The 17,242-nt window shown below is 39.2% G+C and overlaps 1 protein-coding gene and 1 non-coding gene across 3 annotated transcripts in view; both read left to right on the forward strand.

Moving 5' to 3' along the window:
• Positions 1 to 17,242, forward strand: part of IFNE (interferon epsilon) — a 75,996-nt gene that overhangs the window by 25,186 nt on the left and 33,568 nt on the right. The gene's annotated exons all lie outside the window — the stretch shown is intronic.
• LOC114672906 (small nucleolar RNA SNORD55/SNORD39) lies at positions 5,621 to 5,696 on the forward strand. Its single transcript, XR_003723435.2, has one exon. It is a non-coding gene; the product is annotated as a small nucleolar RNA SNORD55/SNORD39 (small nucleolar RNA).

The following is a 17,242-nucleotide window of genomic DNA, read 5'->3' on the forward strand; positions in this document are numbered from 1 at the left end:
AATTTATGAAGGTGGCTGCACTGAACAGCAGATTTTCAATGTAAACAAAACAGCCTTCTATTGGAAAAGGATGCCATCTAGGACTTTCATAGCTAGAGAAGAGAAGTGAATACCTGGTTTCAAAGTTTCAAAGGACAAGGTGATTCTTTTGTTAGGGGCTAATACAGCTGGTAACTTGAAGTTGAAACCAGTGCTCATTTACCATTCTAGAAATCCTAGGACCCTTAAATATTATGCTAAGTTGACTCTGCCTGTGCTCTATCAGTGGAACAACAATGTGCCTGGCTGACAGCACATCTGTTTACAGCATCATTTACTGAGTATTTTAAGCCCATTGTTGAGACCAGCTGCTCAGAAAAAAAAGATATCTTTTAAAATACTGCTGCTCATTGATAATGTACCTGATCACCCAAGAGCTCTGACGGAGATGTATTAGGAGATGAATGTTGTTTACCTTGCTGCCAACTCTTGCCCATGGATCAATGTTTAATTTTGACTTTCAAGTGTTGCTATTTAAGAACTATATTTTATAAGGCTATAGATGCTATAGATAGTTCCCTCTCTGGTGGATCTGGGTTGCATAAATAGAAAGTCTTCTGGAAAGTACTTATTCTAGATGTCATTAAGAACATTTATGATTCATGAGGGAGGGTCAAAATATCAACATTAACAGGAGTTTGGAAAAAGTTTATTCTAGCCCTTATGGATGACTTTGAGTGGTTCAAGACTTCAGTGGAAGAAGTAACTGCAGATGTGGTGTGAACAGCAAGAAAATTTGAATTAGAAGTGGAGCCTGAAGATGTGACTGAATTGCTGCAGTCATATAATATAATAAAACTTGAATAGATAAGGAGTTAATTCTTATGGTGACCAAGAAAGTGGTTTCTTGAGGTGGAATAACTCCTGGTGAAGATGCCATGAATATTGTTGGAATGACAATAAAGGATTTAGAATATTCCATAAACTTAGTTGATAAAGCAGTTGCAGTGTTTGAGAAGATTGACTCCAGTTTTGAAGGAAATCTTACTATGGGCAAAATGCTAAATAGCATCCCATACTATAGAGAAAACTTTCTTTAAAGGAGAGTTGATTGATGCCGTTTTAGTTAAGAAATTGCAGAGAGAGGGCAAGATGGCCAACCAAATGCACCCAGGAAGAACAGCTACCACTGATGGACCAAGACACTGGCACACACTCCTCACAGATCTTCAGAGGGAAGGCACCTAGAGTAGGTGGAGGGAAGACACAGAAGCTGGGCTGAAGTGCAAGGAAGCTTGGAATTCTGGACAGGATTACCATGCACTGGGACTCATTCCTGGCCCTTAAAGACTCCAGGAGAACGGGGTGATTTGAATTGGCAAGGATTAAGCCACTTTCACCATGGGCCTCTGGCTGCTTAGAGAAGTGGTAGGGGCATCATGCCAGCTGAGGTGGAGCCCAGAGCTCTTGGTGTGGGACTGTCTGTAGCAGAGCACTGCCAGGGAAGCCCATCTCCCTAAGCTCGACTTGCTTCCATGGGACACCTTAGCCCTAGGGGAACTGTTGGACCTGAACTCTGCAGGGTGGTCTTGCCCACCAGATGGCACCAGTCTGATCTGAGCAGTACTTGTCTGCTGGCCTCTCCTGGACCGCAGCCTGGCCACACCTAGTTGCAGGGCAGCCTCAGGTCCCCTGGGGCCAACATCATAGCTTCTGCACTGGTGGACCCTGCATGACCAGTGGAGAGCTCCAGCAGAGCAGCCCCCACAACCACACACCAGCCCACCCATGCCCTCCCTGCACAGCCATTTCCCCAGGGCCCAAAGCAACACCCCACATTGCTTTGCCAGCACGTGTGTGTGGGAGCAGGTTTTGCCACCTTTGTTCTGTCAGTGTGCCTGTGTGCATGCACCCTCCTCTGCCACTGCTGTGGTGGGTGTGCACTTGTTCTTTCTTCCCCTGCCAGACCACCATTGCAGTCAGAGTCTTGGTGGACCCATGGAAAATCAGCCCCACTCCCACTAGCACCACACCCTTGCACCGACACTGCCACAGAAGTGAAACTAGGCACAGAGAACAGCAAACCTCCCCTGCCCTGAGCAACCACCCCTTCATGCAGTTCACAGAGAATGCATACAGACCTCCACCCACCAGCACCCTGCCCCCATGCATCCCCAAGACAGCACAATCATGTGTTAGAATCACCAGAGGGGTCCCCCAACCTCTGGAGCCCTGCTATCTCTACCACTGTGGTGAACACCTGCACAGAGGCAGGCACCCAGGAACCCACTGGTACCCTGTCACAGCTGATGAGCATGTACTGTCACTGCTGTCACTGCTGCTGGCATATGCAAATGAGGAAGAATGCTGCTGCCACTGCACTATGAACACACAGTCCTGAGGTTGGGAGCTGAGTGTTGGCCCCCTAAAACCTTCCAGAAACAAACCAGTAGGCTAAATCCACCTTTTACCACAAACTCTCAAGGTCATCAAATAAGATAAAAGGAAAATAAAAACATCCAACAGTCAGCAACTTCAAAGACTGAAGAAACACCAGCTCATAAAAATGAGAAAGAACCAGCACAAGAACTCTGACAACTCAAAAGCCAGAGTACCTTCTTTCCTATAAACAACTGCAAGTGTTCTGAACTGGGCTGAGATAGCTGAAATGACAGAAATAAAATTCAAAACATGGATAGGAACAATTTTCATCGGCCTTCAGGGCACACTGAAACCCAATCCAAGGAAGCTAAGAATCACAATAAAACAATGCAGGAGCTGACAGACACAATGGCCTGTGTAGAAAAGAACATAACCAGCCTGATAGAGCTGAAAAACATACTACAAGAATTTCATAGTGCAATCACAAGTATTAATAGCAGAGCAGAACAAGCAGAGGAAAGAATCTCAGAGCTTGAAGACTGGCTTTCTGAAATAAAACAGTCAGACAAGAATAGAGAAAAAATAATGGAAACAAATGAACAAAACCTCTGAAAAATATTGAGTTCTGTAAAGAAACCAAATCTGTGACCCATTGATGTCCCTGAAAGAGATGGGGAGAGTATAAGTGAACTTGTAAAACATGTTTCAGGATATCATCCAAGGAAACACTTCCAACCTAGCTAGAGAAGCCAACATTCAAATTCAGGAAATGCAGAGAACCCTAGTAAGATACTTCACAAGAAGATCATCCCCAAGACACATAATCATCAGATTCTCCAAGGTCAAAATGAAAGAACAAACGTTAAAGGCAGCTAGAGAGAAAGGTCAGGTCACCTACATAGGGAAGCCTATCAGACTAAGAGCAGACCTCTCAGCAGAAACCCTACAAGCCAAAAGAGATTGGGGGCCAATATTCAATGTTCCAAAAAAACTTCTAACCCAGAATTCATATGTTTTCGAACTAATCTTCATAAGCAAAGGAGAAATGAGATCCTTTCCAGTCAAATGCTGATGGAATTCATAACCACCCGACCTGCCTTACAAGAACTTCTCAAGGAGGCTCTAAATATGGAAAAACTGTTAATAGCCGCTACAAAAACACATGGAAGTACACAGACCAGTGAAGCTGTAAAGGAACCACACAAGTCTGAGTGATAACCAGCTAACATCATGACAGGATCAAACCCACATATGTAAATACTAATCTTGAATGTAAATGGGCTAAATGCATATGCAGATGATTAAAACTGGATCCTTTCCTTATACCATATAGAAAAGTTAAGGTGGATTAAATGTAAAATCAAAAACTATAAAAACCCTGGAAGACAACCTAGGCAGTACCATTCAGGACAGTGGCATGGGCAAAGATATCATGCCAAAAGCAATTGCAACAAAATAAAAAATTGAGAAATGGGATCTAATAAAATGAAAGAGCTTCTGCACAGCATGAGAAACTATCAACAGAGTAAACAGACAAGCTACATAATGGGAGAAAATTTCTGTAAACTATGCATTTGACAAAGGTCTAATGTCCAGCATCTATAAGGAACTTAAACAAATTTGCAAGAAAAAAAAAACAACCCCATTAAAAAGTGTCAAAGAACATGAACAAACACTTTTCCAAACAAGACATACAGGCAGCCCACAATCGTGAAAAAAGCTGAACATCACTGATCATTAGAAAAATGCAAATCAAAACCACAGTGAGATACAATTCTCAATTAGAATGGCTATTATTAAAAGGTCAAAAAATAACAGATGCTGGCGAGGTTGTGGAGACAAAGGAATGCTTATACACTGTTGATGGGTGTATAAATTAGTTCAACCATTGTGGAAGACAGTGTGGCGATTCCTCAAAGACCTAAAACCAAATACCATTCCACCCAGCAATCCCATTACCAGGTATATACCCGAAGGAATATAAATAATTCTGTCATAAAGACATATGCATATGTATGTTCATTGCAGCACTATTCACAATAGCAAAGACATGGAATCAATGTAAATGTCCATCAGTGATAGACTGGATAGAGAAAATGTGGTACAAATACACCATGGAATACTGTGCAGCCATAAAAAAGAATGAAATCATGTCCTTTGCAAAGATGTGGATGGAGCTGGAGGCCATTATCTTTAGCAAACTAACACAGAAACAGAAAACCAAATACTGCATATTCTCACTTATAAGTTGGCGCTAAATGATGAGAACACATGGACACATAGTGGGGAACAAGTCACACTTGGACCTATTGGAGAATGGAGGGTATGAGGAAATAGAGGATCAGGAAAAATAACTAATGAATACTAGGCTTAATACCAGTGTGATGAAATAATCTGTACAACAAACCCCCGTGATACAGGTTTACCTGTGTAACAAACCACGTGTACTTCTGAACTTAAAAGTAAAAAATACAAGGATTTATAATAAATATTTAACACAAAAAAGATTTTTAAAAATGGGTGAAATGCCCCAATCAAGAGGCACATAGTGGTAAATTGGAGTAGGAACCAAGACTCATTGGTATGGTGTCTTCAAGAGACCCATCTCACACGCAGTGAGACCCATAGGCCCAAAATAAAGGGCCAGAGAAAAATCTACCAAGCAGACAGAAAACAGAAAAATCCAAATTTCAGACAAAACACACTTTAAACCAACAAAGGTTAAAAAAAGATATCACATAAGGGTAAAGGCTTCAATTCAACAAGAAGACCTAACTAATCTAAATATATGTGCGCCCAACAGAAGAGCATCCAGATTCATAAAGCAAGTTTTTAGAGACCTATGAGGCTTAGATAACCACATAATAATAGTGAGAGACTTCAGCACCACACTGACAGTATTAGATCATCAAGGCAGAAAATTAACAAGGATATTCAGGACCTGAACACAGCACTGGACCAAATGTACCTGATGGACGTCTCCATCCAAAAGCAACAGATATACATTCTTCTCACTGCCACATGGTACATACTCTAAAATCAATGACATAATTGGACACAAAACATTCCTCAGCAAATGCTGTATAATGAGTACTAGGCTCATTATAATAACCACCCTCTCAGACCACACTGCAATCAAATTAGAAAACAAGACTAAGAAATCCACTTAAAACCATATATTTAAATGGAAATAGAATAACCTACTCCTGAATGACTTTTGGGTAAATAGTAAAATTAAGGCAGAAACCAAGTTCTTTGAAACTATTGAGAACAAAGATGCAACATACCACTCGAGTGTGCAGTGGGGAAGTCAACCTTGGAGAGCTGAGCATGTGAGAAAAAAAAATAAAGAAGCAACATACCAGAATATCTGTGACACAGCTAAGGCAGTGTTAAGCAGGCAATTTATAGCACTAAATGCTCACATCAAAAGTTAGAAGTACCTCAATTTAACAACCTGACATCACAACCAAAAGGACTAGAGAACCAATAGCACACAAACCCCAAAGTTAGCAAATGACAAGAAATACTGAAAGTCAGAGCTGAACTGAGATTGAGACATGAAAAAACATTCAAAAGATCAATGAATTTAGGAGTAGGTTTTTGAAAAAAAATTACTAAAATAGGTAGATTGGTAGTTAGACTTAATAAAGAAGAAAAACTAGAAGATCCAAATAAACAGAAATGACAAAGAGGATATTACTGCTGACCCTATAGAAATACAGATAACCATGAGAGAAGATTTATGAACACTTCTATGCACGTAAACTAGAAAATCTCAAAGAAATGGATAAATTCCTGGAGACATACATCCTCCCAATATTGAGCCAAGAAGAAATTGAATCGCAGAACAGAACAATAATGAACTCCAAAATTGAATCAGTAATAAGTAGCCTACCAACCAAACAGAACTAGAGCCAAATTCTACCATATGTACAAAGAAGAGCTAGTACCATTCCTACGGAAACTATTCCAAAATTTGAGGAGGGACTCCTCCCTAACTCATCCTATGAGGCCAGCATCATTCTGATAACAAAACCTGGCAGAGACATGAAAACAACAACAAAAAAACTTCAAGCCAATATCCTTGATGAATATCAATGCAAAAATCTTCAACAAAATACTGGTAAACCAAATCTAGCAGCACATCAAAAAGCTTATCCACCACAGTCAAGTAGGCTTTATCCCTGGTATACAAGTTGGTTCAACAAACCCAAGGCAATAAATGTGATTCATCACATAAGCAGAACAAAAGACAAAAACCATATGATTATCTCAATAGATACAGAAAAGGCTTTTGATAAAATTCAAAACCCCTTCATGTTAAAATATCTCAATAAACTAGGTATTGATGGAACACACCTCAAAATAATGGGAGCCATCTATAGCAAACCCACAGCCAACATCATACTAAATGGGCAAAAGCTGGAAGCATCTCTCTTGAAAACAGACACAAGACAAGGATGCCCTCTCTCACACCTCCTATTTAACATAGTATTGGAAGTCCTGTTCTGAGCAATAAGCAAAAAAAAATAAATAAAGGGCATCCAAATAGGAAGAGAGGAACTCAAACTATTTCTGTTTGTAGACAACATGATCCTAAATCTAGAAAACCTCATATTCTTGGTCCAAAAGCTCTGTCAGCTGATAAACAACTTCAGAGTCTGAGGATAAAAAATCAAGGTACAAAAGTCACTAGCATTACTTTAGAACAACATTAACTAAACTAGAATTACTTTCCACCAATGTGGCCAAGAGCCAAATCAAGAGCACAGTCCCATTCACAATTGCCACAAAAGAATAAAGTACCTAGGAATATAGCTAACCAGGGTGGTGAAAGCTCTCTGTAAGGAGGACTACAAAACGCTTTTCAAATAAATCAGAGATAACATAAACAAATGGAAAAATATTCCATGCTAATGGATAGGAAGAATCAATACTGTTAAAATGGCCATACTGCTCAAAGCAATTTATAGATTCAATGCTATTCCTATCAAACTACCAATGACATTCTTCACAGAACTAGAAAAATACTATTTAAAAATTCATATGGAACCAAAAAAGAGCCCAAAACACAAGAAAATCCTGAGCGAAAAGAACAAAGCTGAGAGCATCGTGTTACCTGACTTCAAACCATACTTGAGGGCTATAATAACTAAAACAGCATGGTACTGGTACAAAAACAGACACATAAACCATTGGAACAGAATGGAGAGCCCAGAAATAAGGCCTTGCACCTACAACTATCTGACATTTGACGAAGCTGACAAGAATAAGCAATGGGGAAAGGACTCCATATTCAATAAATGGTGCTGGGATAACTGGCTAGCCATATGCAGAAGACTGAGACTGGACCTCTTCCTTATACCATATACAAAAATCACCTAAAGATGGACTAAAGGCTAAATGTAAAACCCAACACTATAAAAACCCTGTAAAACAACCTGAGCAATACCATTCTGGACATAGGAGCAGGCAAAGATTTTATGACAAAGACACCAAAAGCAATTTCAACAAAAGCAAAAATTGACAAAGGGAATCTAATTAAGCTAAAGAGTGTCTATGCAGCAAAAGAAACTGTCAACAGAATAAACAGACAACCTACAGAATGAGAAAACTTTTGCAAATTATGCTTCTGAGAAAGGTGTAATATCCAGCGTCTATAAGGAACTTAAACCAATTTACAAGAAAAAAACAACCCCATTAAAAAGTGGGCAAAGGACAAAAAGGAATGAGTTCCTGTCCTTTGCAGGGACATGGATGGAGCTGGAAGCCATTATCCTCAGCAAACTAACGCAGGAACAGAAAACCAAACACCATGTGATCTTATAAGGAGGAGCTGAACAAAGACAACACATGGAAACGGAGGGGAACAACACACACTGGGGCCTGTCAAGGTGAGGGCAGGAGGAGGGAGCCATCAGGATAAATAGCTAATGCATGCTGAGCTTAATACTTAGAACATGGGTTGATAGGTGCTGCAAACCACTACGGTACACATTTATGTAACCTGTGCATCCTGCACATGTGCCCTGTAACTTAAAAAAAAAAGTGAGTGAAGGATGTGAACAGACACTTTTCAAAAGGAGACATATATGCAGCCAACAGGCGTATGAAAAAAAAAGCGGAACATCACTGATCATTAGAGAAATACAAATCAAAACAATGAGATACTGTCTCACACCAGTCAGAATGACTTTTATTAAAAATTCAAGCAATAACAGATGCTGGCAAGGTTGTGGAGAGAAAGGAATGTTTATTCACTGTTGGTAGAAATGTAAATTTGTTCAACCATTGTAGAAGACAGATACCTCAAAAACCTAAACACAGAAATACCATTCGACCCAGCAATCCCATTACTAGGATATAAATCATTCTGTCATAAAGGAATAGAAATCATGCTGTTATAAAAGAATAAAAATCATTCTGTCATAAAGACACATGCCCATGTATGTTCACTGTGGCACTATTCACAATAGCAAAGACCTGGAATTAACCAAAATGTACATCAATGATAGACTGGATAAAGAAAATGTGATACAGATACATCCTGGAATACTATGTAGCCATAAAAAAGAACATGTAGGAACGCGGATGGAGCTGGAGGCCATTTATCCTTAGGAAACTGACACAGGAACAGAAAACCAAATACCAGGTGTTTTCACTTACAAGTGGGAGCTAAATGATGAGAACACATGGACACATCAAAGGGAACAACAGACACTAGGGCTTACGAGAGGGTGAAGGTTGGGAGGAGGGAGAAGATCAGGAAAAATAACTAATGGGTACTAGGCTTAATACTTTGGTGACTAAATAATATGTACAACAAACCCCCATGACACAAGTTTACTAATATAACAAACCTGCACATATACTCCTGAGCTTAAAATAAATGTAAAAAAAAACTTAGTGAGAGAAAGGAAATTGCCAGAGTCACCCCAGCCTTCAGCTGACACCACTGTATGATCAGTCAGTAGCCATCAAGACCAAGGGAAGACCCTCCACCAATAAAAAGGTTACAACTTGCTGGAGGCTCAGCTGATCATTAGCATTTTTAAGCAATATTTAAAAAATAAGATATGTACTTTTATTTAGACATAATGCTAGTGCACAGTTTATAGACTACAGTGTAATATAACTTCTATATGCACTGGAAAACAAATTTGACTTGCTTTATTGTGATATTCACTTTATTGTGGTGGTCTGGAACAGACCCACAGTATCTCCAAGGTATGCCTGTAGGAGCTTCTCTAGACCTTTGATGTTTGGCTGGATATTTTAAAAATAAACGCACACCCCATTCCTGAATCCAGAAGTTTTTCAGTCATAGTGTCAATATCTATAGGTCATGAGCATGCCCATTCAGCATTTATTGGGCTTAACGTATGTGCAGGTTCTTTGGTGGGCCTTGGGATAAAAAGTGTACGAAGACATGGTCCATGCCCACAAAGAGCTTAAAAGCTAGTGGGAGAGGTATGTGTACAATGAGAACAGGGACTGCATCAAGGTGGTGGAAGTGGAGAGACACAGGCAAAGAAGGGGGCACTACCTAACCATTGTCTTAAAGGATTAATTCTGGTTTGCCAGGTAGACCAAGTGGCATGTTCAAGGAGTGTTACAGAGTTAGGGAACAACACTTGCAAAGGGCTCAAGACTTAGCATCTAAGGGAATGCCACTTGTGGGTGATGGAAATGTCTGGAAGCCCTTGACTTTTGGATTACTTGGGAAATTCCTCTGAAATGTGTGCATTATGCCTGACTTTGGTCTTAGTTGGGTCACAGGCAACCATATATGCCTGATAATTTTTTTTTTTTTTTTTGAGACGGAGTCTCGCTCTGTCACCCAGGCTGGAGTGCAGTGGCCGGATCTCAGCTCACTGCAAGCTCCGCCTCCCGGGTTTATGCCATTCTCCTGCCTCAGCCTCCCGAGTAGCTGGGACTGCAGGCGCCCGCCACCTCGCCCGGCTAGTGTTTTGTATTTTTTAGTAGAGACGGGGTTTCACGGGGTTAGCCAGGATGGTCTCGATCTCCTGACCTCGTGATCCGCCCGTCTCGGCCTCCCAAAGTGCTGGGATTACAGGCTGGAGCCACCGCGCCCGGCCTTATGCCTGATAATTTATATGCCTGATAATTATATGCCTGACCATTATATGCCTGATAATATAAATGTTTTGTATTTTATGTGTTTTGACAGTATTCTGAAGCTTATCGACAAACTGGAAAATGGAGTCATTTATAGTTTTGTTGTGAATCAACATGGTGAATCATTTTTATTTGTTTTTTATTTTTTATTTTTGTTTTTTTTGTTTGTTTTTTGTTTTTTGTTTTGAGCTCAGAATGCTTCCTTTCGGAATTATGAAGCAGAATGACCATTTAGAGGAATATTTCAGGGGCAGAAGAAGTGGCAGGAACAAAGTGGGAATGGCATGCTGGAGGTAGTGAGGAAATGATTCCGGCCCCAAAGAGAAGGCCTGTTGGTCCGTAGAAAATAAGGGTGGTAATGTTGGAAGTTAGTCTGGGGGCATAGATAGAATGCAGACTCTGAGGGAAGACATGCTGAATTCAGATTCTAACATTAACTAGCACTGTGATTGTGAACTAATCATTTAACCTTTCTGAGGTTTAGTTTTCTCAACTATATAGTATAAAATGGAAAAAAAGTTCTTCAACAACATTTCAATTTGGAGTTAGGATTTAATAAAAGAATACAGCTCTTGATAATATATTCTAAATACATCTTACCTTTGGTTCAGACTTTGGAGGATATAGAATATGAATTTACTGTGTAAGTCAACCATTACAAATATTTTATTTTTTAAAGATATGCACATGTCACAGTCCACTTGTGCTGCTATAACAAAATACCACAGACTAGGTAATTTATAAAGAAGAGAAACTTATTTTTCACAATTCTGGAGGCAGGGAGATCAAGGCACCGGCAGGTTTGGTGTTTGCCAAGGGCCAGGTCTCCACTTCCAAGATGGTGCCTTTTTGCTGCCGCCTGCTGAGAGGATGGACACTGTATAGGCACATGGCCAGTAGGTGGAAGGGCAAGAGAGTGCTCCCTTCAACCTCCAGCCCTTTTATAAGGATACAAATCTCATCCATGAGGGTGTAATCCTCATGACTTAATCACCTTTCAGAGGCCACACCTCTTAATACTGTTGCCTCGGGGATTGTCTGAACATAAATTTTGGAGGGGTACCATTTTTCAAACTAAAGCAGCACTGTACTAAATCTTTATGGGTGGTGACTATACAGTCATGAAAAAGTCCTTTTGAAATGTCTTTTTTTGATGAAAAAGTGCTTGCCTGGGCCTTAGGAAGCACCATATAAATACTGGTAAGTCACTGAGCTCCTCCTGTGACTCATAATGGTCCCAAATTCTCTACATTTCTACCCATGAAAATGTTGTTCATCTGCTTTCAGAATACTTTCATTTCTTTCCAGAAGTGTTGATGGGTTTGCATGGATCTATCCGTAGTCTTTCACCACCCTTGTTCCTTTAATGTCAACAGCATACATTTTTTAGGTGACTGACTAGGATTTGGGTGGCAGTCCATGGCTATGAAATCCAGAGAAGGTAGAATGGCTTATACATAAAGAAAGAAATGGCTTTAGTAGAAAATAAACATTTGAATTAACTAATGTGATAAGGTACATATTCTAAAGTCTAGTTCAATTTTTAGATTCATGGAAAATTCGTGAAGCAGGAAGGAATTCATCGTCGGTCTCTAAAGCTGGTTTTAAGTTAGGCATGTATACTCTTTCCTTCTTAAGCTTAGTTTCCTTAGAAGGTTCAATATAGTTCAAGCAGTTTTCACAGTGGGGCTGTATTTTGCCATCTAACAAAGGTTCAGCGCAGCCTTCCTTCAGGTCACTTCAGCCACATAAGGCTTATGAACTTTTCTAGTGCAACAGGGTATGATTTAGTGTTCAAGGAACATCATTCTTCAAATAAATTGATGTCACAGATTCTTCGAATAGATGTTCCCAATGGTGGCCTTAGACTAGGATTAACTCAGAGTCTCTCTAAGTATAAGTCTGCATTTTTAAAGTATCTGTCGTGTTTTAGAGTTCCCTATCAGTGAAAGTCATCACTGCTCATGTAGGAGCATAGAGCAGAAAACTGTTTTTTTTTTTTCTTGGTTCTTCCATTTTCTTAGGCCCTCAAGCCTCAAGCAAATTTTCTCATCTGCTTCCCAAATATATCTTGACCCAAATATATATTGAATCTGTGTGCTTTTTTTTCCTAATCCACGGTTACACCATCTCTGCACAGACAACCTTGTTGGCTCCTAGATGGTTTCTGGTTTCTGTGCATCCATTCTGGCCCTTTCTGTCTGTTTACCCCTATACAGTAGCCAAAGTAATCTTGTCAAACACAAATCTTGTTGTTTGACTTCCTTACCGCCCTTTACTGGTTTCCCACCCATCTTAATAAGATAACCCAAATTCATAGTACTTTCTCATTTAACCAATACTGACTGATCTCTCTGTAAGTCTCTTTCATCACAGTGTATTCTGGGCATGCAGAGATAAGTAAGACTTTCCTCCTACTCTTAAGGAACCTATAGTCTAGCAAAACAATTAATCAGTGTTTGCTCATTTGTCTATAAATGTTCATTGAAATCCTATCATTTACCAGCACAGTGCAGAATAAGGAGTTGGTGACTTGTTGTGCATGTAATGAAATGGGTGACTTGAATACACATGGCCTATTTGCTGTTCTAATGACAATTTTGACCTAGTTAGCCTAAATCCAGAGCGCGTGATTTTAATCATTATACTTATATCAGTTATTTTCTACAATAATACTGCATAGCAAACAACCAAAAAACCTCAAATAAGTTCAGCAGTGTTTACTGCTTACACATCTGGGGTGGGTCACTTAAGCAGCTCTATTAATTTTGGTTGGCGTTGCTCACATGTTGGGGTTGGGTTGCTTTTGGCTGATCTAGATGGGCCTTGGCTGGGGGGATAACTAGGGAGACTTGGCTATGTTCTTTGTGCCTTATTCTTCAGTAGAGTAGTCTGGGTATGCTCTCATATTGATGACAAAGGATCAAGAGAGAGCAGCAGGCCCAGTCTCACCAGTGCTTTTTAAGCTCTGTTTGCATCATATCTTGCTCACATTACAAGCTGACCAAGACAAATTATACAGCTAACTCCAGAGTCAGAATATGTACTACAAAGTCACATGGCCAGGATTTGGATCCAGGGAGAATTCAGCCATCATTGTAATCCATCATGATGCTGTATTTGTTCTTTTTTTTTTTTTTTTTTTTTTTTTGAGACGGAGTCTTGCTCTGTGCCCCAGGCTGGAGTGCAGTGGCGCGATCTCGGCTCACTGCAAGCTCCGCCTCCCCGGGTTCACGCCATTCTCCTGCCTCAGCCTCCCGAGTAGCTGGGACTACAGGCACCCGCCACCTCGCCCAGCTAATTTTCTTGTATTTTTAGTAGAGACGGGGTTTCACCGTGTTAGCCAGGATGGTCTCGATCTCCTGACCTCGTGATCCGCCCGTCTCGGCCTCCCAAAGTGCTGGGATTACAGGCTTGAGCCACCGCGCCCGGCCTGTATTTGTTCTTATTATAGCTTGTGTATAACTTGATCATAGGATTTACCAAATTATGTGGAAATACATACTGTCAACTCCCACATGGAAACCCATTATCGGTAAAGGCCCTGTCTTCAGCATGATGCCTGGCATATAATAGAAGACCAACAAATGTTAAATTAATGGAATTATTAGTAGGTTGATGACTTTGGGATGTTTACTCTAGATAATTAAACTTTCTCAGCCTCAGCTTAGTCATTTATAAATAGCGATAATAATATCTACCACTGCCATTTTTTGAGGATTAAATATGGGAAAAATGTAAAAGTATATACTGCTTACTCAAAAAAGATAGTTACTTCTCCCCTCCTCCCCCACCTTCCCTTTTCAGTGGGTTTTTATGAATTTTGAAAAATAGGAAATGTTTTCATTGTGGCCCATTTTAAGCAAGAGGTTATAGAATAGAGAGCTCTCAGTTCAAAATATCTTCCATATTTTCTACTGATTACTACTTTAGTATAATACTCATCTCCTAAAAATTGGGATCTCTTTGGATGCTTAAGCTTATTAACAATTTGCAGTTTGTCATGAATCCTTATAATGAAGGGGTAGATTTCCTCTTCCTCATTCCTATAGACAACATATGTGAAGAGGAAAAGGGAATTTGGAAGCATAGTGGAGTGGAATTTTGGGAAATGGGGCATTTTGTGGGAGGAGAAACCTGGTGTAGGTATGTGGTGTGTCTGTATATTGGGGGATGTGGGGAGTTGGATAGGCAGAGGGAAGACAGTGTGAGGTCTTCCAGCAGGCAAGACAGGGCTGGTGGGGCAGAGAATAAAAACTGAACTCTTGTCAGTTTTTCTATACTTTGTAGTTGCCCTGGGGATCGTTTCTGATACCTGGTGCAGATATTCAGTTGTATTTTATTAGTATTCCTAAATTTAAAAGAGTTATATTCTATATTTGGTGGTGTTTTTCCATAAAAAAGATTATATAAAAATTAAAATTACATATGCTATAAATGTGTATACACACATGTATACATATACGGGCTTACTAATGTAAAGACACTTTAAAAATCTTTGATTTTATAAATTCCTTTTCTTAGCCATTCCTATAAGTTGCCTTTTTTTACTCTAAAAATATCTGTAATTATTTCAGTATTTCTCCTCAATAATACTATAGATGATTGTTTAAGCACAAATAAATAATATTTTTATAGTAATTGTTTTTTCCCTCACCGATACATTTTTGTACGATATAGATGGTGACGAAGTGTACAATGAATGGCATTAAGACATGGAGCTCTCCATAGGTTTTGAGTCCCTCCAGTGGCCATAATGTTGTCTTTACCAATTTATAAGAGATTGTATTTATTCATTCATTTGAATATATATATTTATGTTGAGTGTGTATATATATAATTGTACTCCTTTCTTCCTTGCAAACCACGCCCCACAGGTGTAGGGCAGAGACACATATGGCTTCTATCAATTTAGGGAGTAGCTTTGAGCACATCCTATTAAATTGTCTATTCCCAAAGGCAATACCAACACATTCAGTGAATGTTAGTTTTTCCCACAGTTATATTTTTGTTTGGACCACAAAGTTTTTCATAATACTGTACTTGAAAAATTGGACATTCTAACTTTTTATACATAATCACCCCCTACCCCAACCCCATTTAGAAAACGCTTTTTTAAAAATGAGGCATTAAGTAGATTATATTTCAGCTCTGAAAAGACACAATGAGTGTTAGTTACACCATTTTTTTCAGTTACTGTGATTGAATTCTTATTCTTTATGTCTGTGTATTAATTGGGGTTGGTATAGCTAACTCCCCCCTGCCCATCACATGTCTGGAACATGCTAGATTTGCTGCCAGAATAGTTTTATATTATTTAGAAGTAAAGTCAGATTATGAAATTTAAATGAATTTAAAGTTAGAATAATTTGAAGAATCCTAAACTTTGAACTTTATTTTGTTAGTTACAATACTAAAAGTTTGAAGTGTAAAAGAAAATTTCTTCTTTTAGGAAAAAATTTATAAATGGGCCCTGCATTCTCTCCAGGGCATTTTTTTGTCAGCATTTTTCAAGGTTTAACCTTAACTGCTAAGGGCTATTTTTATATATATTGATTATATATATATATGTGTGTGTGTGTGTGTGTGTCTGTGTGTGTGTGTGTATACCTGATTTGTTTTCCCGTTGTAACAATTCCTGGTTATATTAGATTTTTGCAAGATATTTGTTTGAGGTATATGTGGTGAGGGTGCGGGTTTTACCAGTGAGCTGGTGAAAGCCATGATTCACAGGATACATTAGAGAAATTAAAGAAAACACCTGAGTTTCAACAGCAACAGCTTCTTCAAAAGAGTACAGTTTTTTTTCTAGACTTTTCAATTATACATTGAGAAATTATTTGATAAAAGGTAAGTTTTCTTACTCCTTTTAAATATTCAGGTAGCTGCTACGTCTGATTGGCAAATCAGATAGTTGCTATTATTCAATTTTCTTTGCAAAATGAATCTGAATTTTTTTTTGAGACAAAGCCTTGCCCATGCTTGAGTACAGTACTACAGCCTCAAACTCCTGTGCTCAAGCAGTCCTCCTGTCTCAGCCTCCCAAGTAGCTAGGACTACAGGTTCATGCCACCACACCTGGCTAATTTATTTTTATTTTTAGTAGAGATGGATTCTTGCTATGTTTTTCAGGCTGGTCTTGAACTCCTGGCCTCAAGTGATCCTCCCACCTTGGCCTTCAACAGTGCTGAGATGTATTCAAGACCATGCCTGGCCTTGAATCTGAAATTTTTATGTGCAAAATGGAACTGAAAAAAGTCACAAGAAATTATTGTTTTCAAATATGTACCATATACCTTCTAAAATGATGCAGTCTGCTACATCTGATTGGTAAATCAGTACCTGCCTCTCAATTATGAATATCAGATATTAGTAATATTTGTTAAAGTTAATGAGTTTATTGGAGACGCTTTATTCAGTTAAATCTTCTTAATTCAGTATTTTGTTACCTAATGTGTTTGCATTAATTTTGATTCAATGCTCTGTACTTAATGATCCCCAAATTCCTAAATACCCTTACATTAATAGATCATGCAATTAAGTTTGAATTGTATCCTAGGAAGTCAATTAGTCCCTTTTCCACCAGTTACCTAGCCCCAGGACAAGATATTACAGGCTATTGTGCAATAGAACACTCGTAAGTTCCTGTCCTCACAAGAAACAGACACCACATACTGTATATGCGTGAGTGACTGCATATGTGTATACCCAGTACCAGGCTTAGGTAATGCTGGACTTT

This window comes from Macaca mulatta, chromosome 15 (assembly GCF_049350105.2).
Source record: "Macaca mulatta isolate MMU2019108-1 chromosome 15, T2T-MMU8v2.0, whole genome shotgun sequence".
Classification (NCBI taxonomy): domain Eukaryota; kingdom Metazoa; phylum Chordata; class Mammalia; order Primates; family Cercopithecidae; genus Macaca; species Macaca mulatta.